Source organism: Meles meles, chromosome 1 (assembly GCF_922984935.1).
Source record: "Meles meles chromosome 1, mMelMel3.1 paternal haplotype, whole genome shotgun sequence".
Lineage (NCBI taxonomy): Eukaryota > Metazoa > Chordata > Mammalia > Carnivora > Mustelidae > Meles > Meles meles.
In genome coordinates, this window is record NC_060066.1 from 57,997,811 (window position 1) to 58,012,085 (window position 14,275).

General features: G+C 37.3%; 1 non-coding gene across 1 annotated transcript; it reads right to left on the reverse strand.

Annotated features, from left to right (window-relative positions):
- Positions 1–2,163: 2,163 nt before the first annotated feature.
- On the reverse strand, positions 2,164–2,269 carry LOC123928369. Its single transcript, XR_006815677.1, has one exon. It is a non-coding gene; the product is annotated as a U6 spliceosomal RNA (small nuclear RNA).
- Between the last annotated feature and the right edge of the window lie 12,006 nt (positions 2,270–14,275).

The following is a 14,275-nucleotide window of genomic DNA, read 5'->3' on the forward strand; positions in this document are numbered from 1 at the left end:
AGGCTTAACCCACTGAGCCACCCAGGCGCCCCTAGAGGTGATTTTTTTAAAATACTAAGCATTTGGGGAAATTTTTTGGTCAAATCCCCTATTCCAAGATTAAATAAAAAGAGACAGCTTAGCATAGTGGTCTGGAAGCAAACAGATTTTGTTTCTGACCTTCTTTCTACTTGAATGGCTTTGCCACTTTGGGCGGGTTACTAAACTTCTCTGTTTTGTTTTTTTTTTTTTTTTAATTCTTTCATCTCAAAATGTGATTAATAGAATGTGTTGGTGCCATCTGGGTTAAGTTAAATAATGTGTGTGTAGAGCACTTCACGTACTCCTTTTCATCTGGTCAGTGTTCTCTAAGTGTTAACACCATTACAAATAAAGTTTCCTCACTCAAAGATCTTTTTAAAATTTCTAAACTCAAGATAAATTTTTCAATGACCACTGAAAATTTAGCTTGACAGACTTTGAAGAATATACTAAGGATATTTACCACTAATATTTTTTCTTCTGCCTATCATTTGCCAAACTGTCACTAAGATTTCTTGAAAATACACTTCAATGGTTTCTGTATTGAAAGCAATTTATTTGACTGGCAGAATGATAGAGAACTATTAGTTAAATACATTTTACCAATTTTACGACTTTCCCTGGTAGCATGATATCAAGATTAGATACTGTGATCCTAAATAATCAAGCTGACCTTTGGCAAAATTGTAAATTAGAAATAGTTTAATTTAGTACCAACTTTCTTTTCATTAAATCCCTATCCCAGGCTTAGACAAAGCTCCTGTCCTGTGCTATTGGGTAGGATAGCCACTCTCACATGTAACTATATACATTTAAATTAAAGTTCACTAAAATTAAACAAAATTTGGAATTTGAAATTCAGCTACCCAGCTGGACTGGTCACATTTCACATGCTCAAAAGCCATGTGACAAGTGGCTACTGTATTGGAACACATGCATATAAAACATTTTCCATCATTGCAGGAAATTCTACTGGACAATGCCGCCCAAAACTGAGATAACTTGTATCCTTTCTTGGTCTGGCACCTTCAAAACTGCTTCATGTTAGGTATCATCACGATAATGCCTTCTATCTCAGAGATTTTCCTATCCTTTGTCTTATATTATCCACCAGTAGATAGGGGCCAAGGGGGAGGGAGCCCAGGTTGATTTTCAGGTAAATGAATGAGTATTCATATTCCAGAGCAGTATTTTTCAGAAAGTGGTTCTAGTAGGATTGCCACCTTAATCAACTGAAATAGTTATTTAAATGTGAGGTTCTTAGGCCCCATATTAAACCCTCTCAATCTGCCTTTTGGTCAGCTTTCTCAGTCATTGTTATGGAATGCTGAAGTTTGAGGGCCATTGTTGAGAAGAGCAACCTTGATGGGTCTTCAGAGCCTTAGAGTTGGAAATTAATTTGCATAGGAATGGAATGCGAGGCCATGTTTAAGTAGCAGAGGAGATATTTTTGGAAGAATTATTTTTGTTTATCTTTAAATTATACAGTAGAAGGCTGTCTACTTATGGCTCTCTGCAGACCTACTTGCTAGTATAATTCAGTTGATAAGCCCACTTCTTACTAAGAGAATTTAAAAAAAAAGCTTACTCTTTTTTTTTTTTTAGATTTTATTTATTTATTTGACACAGAGAGACACAGCTAGAGAGGGAACACAGCAGAGGGAGTGGGAGAGGGAGAAGCAGGCTTCCTGAGGAGCAGGGAGCCCAAAGTGGGGCTTGATCACAGGACTCTGGGATCTTGACCTGAGCCGAAGGCAGATGCTTAATGACTGAGCCACCCCGGCGCCTCAAAACAGTTTACTCGTAACATGAGGTATTTCCTTTTCTTTTTTTCTTTCTTTTTTTAAAAAGTTTATTTATTTATTTATTTGACAGAATGAGAGAGAGAGAGAGAGAGAGAGAGAGAGTGCGCGCTCACGCGCGGGAGCAAGCAGGGGGAGTGAGGGAGGGAGAAGCAGGCTCCCCCGGGAGCAGAGAGCCCAGGGCTTGATCCCAGGAGCTGAGGGCAGACCCTTAACTGACTGAGCCACCCAGGCACCCTGGTATTTTTATTAATGTTTTATAATCATGTTTACTTTTTAATGCTTTCATTTCATCTTATTATCATTGTTCTTATTTATTTATGTATTTATGTTATTGAAGAAAAATATTGAATGCATCACAAATTTGCCTGTCATCCTTGTGCGAGCCCACGCTAGTCTTCTCTATATCATTCCAGTTTTGGTAAATGTGCTGCCGAAGTGAGGACTATTTTTATTTACTGAAGTACAGTTGAGAAAATTTTTAAGATTTTAAAGCATACAACTTGATGATTTGATATATGTGTACATTATGAAAGGGGAAATCATGTTAACATTTGTAAATTGGTTTTATGTCATTTATGACTTGATTTTATGTTATTTAAGTTTCCCTTGAGAAGCAAAGAATTAAAAGAATTTTTAAAGGGAAAATTAATGAAACAGGAAAAAAACTGGGAACAACTTATAAAAGATAGACTTTTAAAATAAAATTTAAAAATGGTTGGTCGAGGAGACAAAAAGTAAAGCAGTCAAAACCAGAAACGAAACTAAACAGTGGAAAGTTTTCTGGCCAGTCTCATCAAGGAAAAAAAGAAAGAAAATAGTTAAACAGTACTAAGATTACAAAAGAGAGACTATAAACATGGATATAGACAATATATAGGTAATTACAAATAAGGCAATCTGGTAGAAAAATCTTAAGTAAAGTTTTGTTTTACTAGTTATCTAGACTTATCATAAAGCATATCATAATCGAAGCAGAGCAATTTGCCACTAATAGACTAAAACAATAGAATAGAGAACTTGGAAGAAAGCATTCAAAAATGAGGAAGTTTGGCATAGGACAAAGGTAGCATTTAAGCACCAGGGAAAAAAGGGTGGAAATAAGTGACTATCCACGTACATCCATATTACATCCTGAACTTGAACCATAATACAACTCCAGATGCATTAAAATTTTAAATGTGAAAAATCAAACCAGTAAGATAAACTAGAAGCAGTTCAAAGAACTACTACTTTATCTTCCTTTCACCAAATTTGTCATTTTTTATTTTATTTCATGTTATTTTATTCTATTTTTTTTTCTTCCTGAACTGTCTATTCTGGCAAAATGGATGAAATATGAAACAGAATATACAGTCATGGAAAGTTCTCTGTAGTTATTGCTTGCAAAGCCAATTTATAGAAAAAAGGCATGGTATGATCCCGTTTTGTTATCAAAAACAATCATAATGAAATGAAGTCCATCCCTCAACTCTACATCAGTATTTGGAGACTATCCCAGCTGACGTCTCAGAGATATATGAGGTATCCAGTTGTTTCTTGTCATTGGGGAGAGTTAAGTCATTTCTAGGCCCCATCTTTCCTGTCTTATGGACAATTCAATCGCGGCTGCATTGGGTCCTGTTCTCCTTTCACTAGTTACTGCCCCAAACGTGGGAGGAAGAGCTAATCTTCAGTCCATCATTGTCAACACTGATCATTTATTTTCCAGGTGAGGGATAAACATTCGAAATCTGGTGTCTTCCTGCTCTTCTTGGACACGTAGGGTAGAGAAATTCTTACTGAGGTGGAGACACTTGTTAAGGCACACTGCCCTCTTAGGGCAACTCATGCAGTCATCCTGGGCAGTCTGGCTGCTAGGACAGTGAACCTGGACAGCAGGAGTCCTTCACATATTCCCTAGCCTGGCATCTTTTATTTTTGGGTGAAATTATGCTTCCTGTTCCAATATCCCTCAAAGATTCCACCCTTCTCTTTCTGGTTTCTTCAAACATACCTAGATAACATTTTATATGACTTTAAATTAGCATAAAAGACTAGAGGAAACTGAGTTGAAGCCACTATTGGTTTTATCCTTAGAAAGAAAAAAAAATCCTGAGGAAAAGAAATATAAAATTTGAATAACTGATTGAATTGGGGGGATGAGAACAGGAGTGGGATACCGGTTGGAGGAAGGAAAAATAGGGAAGATAAACAGAGTCTTAACAAATACATGCTGATATTCTGGTTACGTGTGTAGGAAAAGATCTATAATGATACAAATAACTACAAATAGTTACTTCTGAGATTAGGGACACCCTTAGCTTCATATAGAACTGTAGTATCTAAAATATTTAAAGGAATTTACTACTTTTATGAATTATAAAAAGATTAACTGAAGAAGCAAAATAGACCAAACTATAGGAGAGGTTTTTGTTTTTGTTTTTGTTTTTTGTTTTGTTTTGTTTTTACAAAATTTCAGTTTATGATTACTAGGGGTATAACTAAGTATAGGAAACTGTCTAAACTTCCTAAGATACTGTGTCCATGCATGATGGAGATCTAGAGATGAAAGTTTGAATGTTTATTTAAAACAGATTCTTTATTATATTTGAACTATTTGAAAAGGAAAACTCCAGTATGAGAACAATATGAATATAACACGTGAGTTTCCAACAGGTATATATCTTGAAGTTCTTGAAGTCCTTGGGCAGGTGATAAAGTTCAGGCAAAGATCTGGTTCTTCCATGAAAAGAAAGTTTTAATATGCTTTGGGAATCTGAGAAATGCCATCTACATGTTGCTTATTAGTCCAGAGACCATCAGAAACACAGGAAGCAAGATTTTGACAAGCTAGTTTTGATTTACTTTAGAACAATTTCATCTTGCTCAGTAGAATGTAGGACTTAAAATCTGAGAGCTGGACAGAAGGGTGTATGTTGGCTTCTGAATCCCAGAGTTCTTTGTTCTAGGAAATAGGAGGGGCAAAGAGCCAAATAACCAGAGAAATTAAAAAAAAAAAAAATCGGTTGTTTTTACGAAGGTTCAGAGATTTTACAGTCCCTAAACCAAGGACCTGGAGTCTACTTGTCAATCAGGACCCCAGAATGTAGAGATTCCACTTGGGCAATAACGTTTTGTCTCTTAACCTAAAGCAAATTTATGCCATCCAGTTGGACCATAAGGAGATAAAACTAAGAACTAAAAACTTTTTTTTTTAAGTACCAAATGGTAGTCGTTAAACAAATAAACCACCTGCAACAACAAAGAAAAAGAGGCATGCGTGATTTTTAAAAAGATTTTATTTATTTATTTGCCAGACAGAAATCACAAGTAGGTAGAGAAGCAGGCAGAGAGAGGAGGAAGCAGGCTCCCGCTGAGCAGAGAGCCCTATAAAGGGCTCGATCCTAGGACCCCAGGATCATGACCTGAGGGGAAGGCAGAGGCGTTAACCCACTGAGCCACCCAGGAGCCCTGGTATGCGTGATTTACCATGAACTAATTCAAATGGTAAATTATTGAATCATCAAAATTAAAATAGATAATCTCATCGTTCCAAAAGGAATGAAATAGTAGGATAGTGTGGTATAGTCATAACGAAATGCTCCCAGATTCAAGATTTTCCAAATACTTTGTTTTGCTGCCTACATTGTGAACAAAACAAAATTGTTGGCTCTACTATTTGCCTCTCTCTCTGACTACCACCCCTGCCATGGCTGTAGCTTCCCCTCCCTGTTCTGCCCCAACCATCCTGTCCTTGCTGTTCGCTGAACAGGCTACGGTCTGCCTAGGAAATGTTGCTCCTGTGAAGCAACAGCTGAACTGAAAAGTGGAGTGCTTATTTAAATTAAAGACAATGACCCAAAGTCGGTGATGTAGACGTTATTTCGTAATTAAAAATGACGGGTTTCCTGGTTTTCAGCACGCACACAAGCATTAATTGAGCATGTCACTGGGATGAGTCCTTTTTCATTCAATGTTCCATAAGGAAGTTGTAATTTTTTTTTTCTCTTATTATTCTCCATTTTATTTATTTTTTCAGCGTAACAGTATTCATTCTTTTTGCACAACACCCAGTGCTCCATGCAAAACGTGCCCTCCCCATTACCCACCACCTGTTCCCCCAACCTCCCACCCCTGACCCTTCAAAACCCTCAGGTTGTTTTTCAGAGTCCATAGTCTCTTATGGTTCGCCTCCCCTCCCCAATGTCTATAGCCCACTCCCCCTCTCCCAATCCCACCTCCCTCCAGCAACCCCCAGTTTGTTTTGTGAGATTAAGAGTCATTTATGGTTTGTCTGTAATTTTTATCATTTAATACAGATGAGAAAACTGAGAAAAGCTGGAAATGTCAGAGCTGAGAGTAAAACCCTGCCTCCTTTTTTTTTTTTTTAAAGATTTATTTATTTATTTATTTATTTTAGAAAGAGTGAGAGTACACATGGAGGGTGGGGGGGTGCAGAGGGAGAGAGAGTCTCAGGCAGACTCTGCACTGAGCTTGACTCGGGGCTAGATCTCACGACCCTGTAAAAAACTCTGCCTCCCTAACCAGTATTCTGTACTAATTCCTCTGAGGTTATATATAAATTGGGTTATATGTATATAAATGAAGATCCCTTGCAGACCCATAAATTTAAAAAAAAAAAAAAACTTCTAGAGTTTTCTTGCAATGGTTGGCATAAGGTTTTTGCTCATTCTCAATATAAAAGAATTCTTTGTCAATGTACACACACATGCACACACACACACACGGAGGAGTCCTATCCATGTTTTCCCTCAAAGCTATAAAAAGGTTACCTAATCTAAAAAAAAGATATTCAGCTTCACAACTTATGAGATCCTCTATAGTTTTAATATCTGTCCTGCCCTGCAGCTATCCCCCAGCAATAAACTATACATAGGAATCATAGTGTAAGGGGAAAATAAAGATATAGAGTGACACCAATATGTGAAAGCAGAACATCTGGAAATTCAGTGAAAATATTAATAAACTCAGTGAAAAATTTGGTCAAACTTTTTTGATATTATATAGACAAAAATAAATGAATAGTTAGCTCAGTGAAATAGGTATTTTGGGATTATTTGAAAATAAAATGACAAAGTATTCTAACTATTGTTTCTAGATTATTCTTTGGTGAATTTGGTCATTTAATTTTAGTGTTAGGTCTGTTTATAAATAGGTGAGGTATAAATAAATGTTTAAAGTTTTGTCAGTGGACCGTATTCAACTCAGAGGAATAGTAAATGAGCTCTCTACTTCCTGGGTTTTCACTGCAAGAATAATATTTTAGAAATTGGTGTGGGAATGATACAACATATATAAGACATTCATGTATGGTAGTCAATAACGCAAATGTCCTGATCATATTGAACAAGTAGATTCTTTTAAAGATATTCTCTTCTACTCCTGACGGTGAACTAGAGCCAGCCCAGGGAAATATTGGCATGTAGCCTTGAGGTAAAGAAGATGGCTAATGACAAAAGGAAATCCCAGAGGTGGATCCTGAGGATGGAAACTGTGGTAGCCTTGAAAAGAAACAAGTTGGAGGCAATAGGGCAGAATGTGTCTGGAGTATCCCATGGACAGGTAGGCAAGTTCCCATTGAGGGAGAAGAGAAAGGCATGTGCCTCTACTTTTATTTTGGTTTTTGATTTTTTTATTATGGTGAAATACATGTAAAACTTGCCATCTTAATCATTTTTAGATGTACCGGTGTCATTAATCATTAAATATATTCACATTATTGTACAGCCATCACCATTATCCACCTCCAGAACTTTTTCATCATCCCAAACTGAGACTCCATATCCACTAAGTAAAAATTCCAATTTCTCTCTCCCCTCAGTTCCTGATTGAATACTATTCTACTTTTAGTCTCTATGAATTTGACCACTCTAGGTACCTCATATACTATAGACTGAATATTTTTGTCCCTCCTAAATTCGTATGTTGAAATACTAATCCCCAATCTGATGGTATTAGGAGGAGGGCCCTTGGTAGGCTTAGAAAGCTGGCTCTTACATCAGACACAGAATCTTCTAGTGTCTTAAACTGGACTTCCTCACCTCAAGAACAATAAGAAATGAGTATTTGCTATTTATAAGCCACCAGGTGTATGATATTTTATTATAGAAGCCCAAACTAAAGTATTTTGTAAATAGAAATGTACAATATTTGTCCCTTTGTGTCTCATTTATTTCATTTAGCATAATGTTTCTGCTTCTTCCATGGTGTAGCATGTATCAGAATGTCATTCCTTTTTAAGGCTGAATAATGTTCCATTGTATGGGTATACCACATTTTGTTTATCCGTTCTTCTGTCACAGGACATCTTGGTATTTAATCGTTAGGTCATTGTGAGTAATGCTACTGTGAACATGTGTACACAAATATCTATTTGAATTCTTGCTTTCAACTCTTTTAGGTACATACCCAGAAGTGGTATTTTTTACGTTTTAGAACTTTTTATTGACGTATAACATAAAGTGTTGCACAGATCATAAGTGTACAGCTTAATGAATTGTCCTTAAGCAAACACACAATGTGATCAGCAGGCAGGTGAAGAAGCAGAACCTCAAAGCCCACCCCCATTCGGCTCCAGACCCTCCCCATAGGGGCCCAACATCCTGACTTAACCCCTCGGATCAGTCTTGTCAGATTTTGAAATTTATACAAGTGGAAACACACAATATGTACTCGTTTTTTATTAGGTTTAGGAGACTATAAAAATTATGTTTCTGAGGTTAGCATAACATTTGTAAAGTCTTAAAAAATGCATGTTACCATAATGGACGTTTCGTTAGCTCATTCTCACTGATACATCATATTCCATTATTTGCATATTGCACAATGTGTTTGCTCATTACGTGATCGATGAGAATTGCACTTCTATTTTTTATTCTTTTATTTTTTTCCACTTGTATTGGAAAATAATTGACATATATCGCTGTGTAAGTTTAAAACACGTATGATGTTTGATTTATGTATAATGCGAAACGATTATCACAATCTTATTCTTACAAAAAACAGGTGGTAGAGACTGGTAGAGGGAATCAGGGTGTTGGGCTTCAGGTCTTACCCCTTTTACTTCTTCTACTGTAAGAAAAGAAATTAACGAGGCAGCCATATGCTTTGTTTTTAAAAAAGCTACCAGTTGTCATCTGACTTCCAATCCATACACTGGGTTCTCCTTAATATGTTAATACACTCATTCGAGTGGGGCTTTCTGAGACTAGAGAAATTCTCTTCTTTTATCCCCACGTTAGGGATATCTACCTAGGCAATCTGGCAATTTTTCTTTTGCCCTCATTATCAAAGGGTGATCCAGTATTACTCATTGTATATTTCACATGAATGTAGTTTAGAGGCCTTGCCATAGGAATTATATTTCAAAGAACTGAGGTGGTGTGGCAGGGAGGTGTTGGGTAAAGAGTAGGTGTCCAGCCCAGGCAGGCATCTCTTGCTTTTTCCATTACAGCCACAGGATTTATAACTCCGGATACACTCCATGGGGTCCTTTTGACTCAGCTCTCCCTCCAAACCTCTTCTCTACTCTATCAGCACCAGACCCCCGAGCACATCCCGCACAATTCACAATCATCCCAGAGGGATCCTAGCTTGTTTCTATAGCCCCTTCCCACCCCCATCCCCTCACTCCTGTGCCTAGTTGCTGTGTCAAGGAGCCACATATTATTTTGTTTTTTACATTTTTTTGGCTTTCTTTCTTTTTTTTTTTTTTTTAAGTAAGCTTTATGCCCGATGTGGGGTTTGAACACATGATCCTGAGATAAAGAGTTGCAGGCTGTACCGACTGAGCAGGCCAGGTGCCCCCAAAGACCTGTGTGTTTTCAAAGGCACGGTCTAGAATGTCTTCTGCCTTAAATTATTTGTCTCTTAAAAATGCTCCTTTTGGATGGATAGCACATGTCATACACCTACTGTTCACTTTGCAACAGTTATTTTGTATTTTGGATGATCAAGAAACTCTAATAATAAAGTAAAGGATAAAGGGAGGATGGCTAAAAAGCTTCAAGCTTTTGGGTAAATTGGATTCAGAATTTCTGCTTTTATGGGTTGCAGTAAAGAACTCTGCTCATGTTGGTTCATTTTTGTTTATGGAAGTGAGATTCAGTGCAAAGAACATGAGTGCTAGGGACAGAATTGCGTCCTCCCAAATCCATATGTTGAAGACATAACTCCAAGGTGACTGTATTAGGGCTTTTAGGAGGTAATCGAGGTTAAATGAGATCATAAGAATGGGGCTGTAGTATTAATGGCTTTATACAGAAAAGAAGAGAGAGATTTTTCTTTCTTCTGGTGCCATGTGAGGACACAGCACAGAGTTGGCCATCTGCAAGTCAAGAAGAGGGCCCCCCAACAGGTTCTGAGTCTCCCTACACCTTGATCTCAGACTTCCCTGCCTTGAGAACAGTGAGAAATATTTTTGTTGTTTAAATCATCCAGTCTGTGGCATTTTGTTATGGCAGCCGGAGCTGACTAAGACAGTGTGTCTTATAACTGAAGCTCTCTGCCTTTGAAGGAGTCACTTTTGCTTTTTGAAACTCAGTTTTTTAATCTATAAATTAGTTTTTTAATTTATAAATTATCAGTAATATTCCTTGTTTCCCCTAAATAGCTGGGAAATTCACTGAGATAACATACCCAAAGTATGATAGATATAAAGTAAATTCTTACAAGTTACTTCATTTCCCATTCCATCCATTTAAAAAAAAATATTTATTTTATTTTATTTTATTTTTTTAACCATCGGAGCACAACTATAAAACATAAAAGGCACCATATGCTGCCACCATTTTTCGGGCATAATAATAAAAATAGCTAAAAGTTATTGAGAATTTACTATGGATCAGGCACTGTAGATAACACTTCATTTGCATGATCTTGTTGCATCCTTACAGACACTTTAGAATAAACACTGTTATTCCCTTTAACAGATAAGGAAACTGAGACTCAGAGAAGACATGTAACTTCTCAAGATTACATAGCTATTGTAGAGTGGATACGGGATTTATATCCATGTCTGTCTGACTCCCTGGGCTATGTTCTTAATAATTTTCTGATTCCCAAGTATATGATTATTGTTCATTCAACCCAAGGGCACAAGAGATTTAATCATTGCTCTCATGCACTTCACTATCTAGTAGGAAAGGCAAAAGTGAAAATCAATAATTAGTAAATAGTGTGATAAATGTTAAATCTGCGCAAGATATTAGTGAGTACAGAGGACAGACGCCAATTGTCTGAGGAGGCCAGAAAAGAGTTCCCGGATCAGTTTGCTGGACTGCCAAGGTGGACAAGGACATTTTGCACTGAGGGTCCAAAGGCCCAGAAGCATAAGGACAAGCCTCATTGGAGACCTACATGTAGTTCTGGGGGCCTGCCGTGAAGGACACACACTAGGGAAATGTAGTCAATGAAGCAGGAGAGGTTTGTAGAGTCCAGAATGCGAAGAACATTTGTATGACATACAAAGGCATTTCAACTCTCTGCTATAGAATATACATGTGAGAAAGCCATTCTTGTCCGTCTCCCCCCTTGAGACAGTTTCATCACAGAAAGGAATGTGTCTTGTTCATCTCTGAGTATTTGACGACTAGCAAAGGTAGTTACTCAGCAAATATTTGCTGCACAAAAAAGTGAATGAATGAATGAGTAAAAGAGCCGTACTAAACACAGCACAATATACATTTTGACGGCAGGGGTACGGGGTTAGAGGATGCCAAGAATGGGATAAGAGATAACAGTGAAGAGGAAATTTTCCAGCACAAATATAGTGAGAAGGATATTGGAAGTTTATTCAAGAGAAAGACTGTCATTTAGAAAACACAGAGGGTTGTTTGGGGGCAGGGCAACATGAGGTGGAGAAGGAGAGAAGCAGCTTTCAAGAGAATGCAGATGGGTTTTGGTTATGTTGAGTGGGCAATGGTTGGATGTCTGGTTGTCACTCGAGTTTGGAAGCTAGAGTTAAGGGTCGTGCTCTGAAAACCTTGGCGATACATGTTGACACGGACCGAGAATATGTACAGAATAGATACAGACTGGAGTTAGTTCTGGGGTTGAAACTTAGGGAAAAACAAGTGCTTTCCAGAGATTAATACATGTTATAAAAAGTTATTTGTCATCAAAGATAGAGAAAGAAGAGCCTCAGATGTGGGCTTAGGAGGAGTAAGGGATAAGATGAATTTTGTGGCATGAAATCTAAGGAAAATTCAAGGGGATATGTTTTCAACAGGATTAAACTCTGCAGAGAGGAGTAAATTTAGCGCTATTTGCTATGTGTTGTTTGACAGTATATTTATTGGGGGAAATTATGTGATATCTATGGAATTAATTTTAAAACAATTTTAGGGGGCCGCTTTTCTTGGTGCTATATTTTTTCCATGACTTGGATGCATTTTATATTCAGCAGTGGAAATTGAGCATTTTTAAAAAGTAAATCATATCCCCATATGACATTTTCATGAAAAAAAAAAAAAAAAAAGAAAGATGTTAATACAGTGTAATACCAAGAGGATACAGTGAATGCAATTACTTGTTTGCTCAAGGCATCATTAAGTAAGCTGTTGGAAGGTGCAAAAAATAAGAGACCCAAATGGAAATTTCTGAGCAACTGGTGTGTTGACTTTTCTGGTGGGTGGTGCTCTTTAGGATGGCTATGGTTACATAATATCTCTGGAATATACAGGAATATATAGAGGTTTTGAAAATATTAGAGGTTTTGAATAGAATGAAATTATTATGAATAGAGACATAGCTAAAGATTTAGCATAGTTATTTATTTACAAAAATAAGGATTGTTTTCATGGTTGTGAAGAACAGTTGAGACTCTTCTGTTTTTAATTTTTTAGAAATTTAAATTATCATAATTCAATTTTTTTTTTAAGATTTTATTTATTTATTTGAAAGACAGAAATCACAAGTAGGCGGAGAGGCAGGCAGAGAGAGAGGAGGAAGCAGGCTCCCTGCTGAGCAGAGAGCCCGAACAGATCCCAGGACCCTGGGATCATGACCTGAGCTGAAGGCAGAGGCTTTAACCCACTGAGACACCCAGGCGCCCCCATCATAATTCAATTTTTAAAATATTTGTTGAGACTAAGCACCTATCTAAGTATCTGTGCTATGCAAAGGGAAAAGAAGCCTGTATTTTGTTTGTTTGTTTTTTTTTAAGATCTTATATATTTATTTGACAGAGAGAGAGAGAGAGAGAGCACAAGTAGGCAGAGCGGCAGGCAGAGGCAAAGGGAGAAGCAGGGTCTCCTCCAAGCAGGGAGCCCGATGCAGGACTCAATCCCAGGACCTTGGGCTCATGACCTGAGCCTAAGGCAGTTTCTTAACCAGCTGAGCCACCCAAGCACCCCAGAAGCCTGTATTTTTTTTTTTTTTACAAAGAATTACTGAACGTATAACATATAAAAGAAAAATGTACGTAAGTGTGTCACTTGATGCACTCGATGATTTTTTCACAAACTGAACACAGCTGTAAAATCTACACCCAGACCAAGAAACAGAACATCAGCAGCACCCAGATGTCTTCTTTAATCTCTCTCCCAATCACTAAGAGTAAACACCATCTGCCTGTAAGACATAAAATCTAAATTTTTAAACACTAGGTTTTATCTGATTCTCTACCATGTAAATGGATAACAGTTCACTGAAGATGGTGCATTTATTGGTTTACTTGTTTTCTTCTTTATTTAGGCTTTAAACTTGTCCATGGCAGGGATTACGGCTTACTTGGCTCATGTTTGCAGGAAGGGTCTGGTGCAGGGTTGGGAACATGTAGGCGTTCAGTAATTAAAGTGACTAATAAAAATGGAATGCAGTGGAAGCAAAGAAAACCCGAGGACAGTTAGAGTGGGGGATTATTCCTTGTAATAAAGGTGTTTTGGTCTTGGTGGCACTGACGGACCAACACATACCGGGACCAGTTCTCATTCTGAGCTTGACTCAGAACAGGGCAGAGAGAGAATAATAATTCTCTCTGGTTGGTTTTAGGTCTTGTATGACAGGATATCAGAGAGGAGGATTGATAATGACACCATTTCAGGATCGGTTATGACATCAAAAAGATACTCTAATTTGACAAACTTTTTCTATAGTAGAGAATGTGGGCAAGATGTTTTCCTTCCATTCTTCAAGGAGGTTAAAATAGTCCCTTTGCTGAGACCACAAGGAGGTTATAGTTGAAGGAAATGAATTTCAGTAGTAATATTTCATCATCATTGTTCATTCTACATGTATTTTAGCATTTTCTCTCGGTGTAGTTACTGATAAATATTAGATGACACAAAAAAGGAGAATAATCAACTATGTATTTTGCTGTATTTAATTATCTAAATGTTGTCAATAACCTTGATTTTCTTATTCTTCCATTGTACAAATGACTTTTAATTCAATGATACTAAAAATAATTAAGATTAAGTGACTGCTTACTATAAACCAGCCCTGTAATT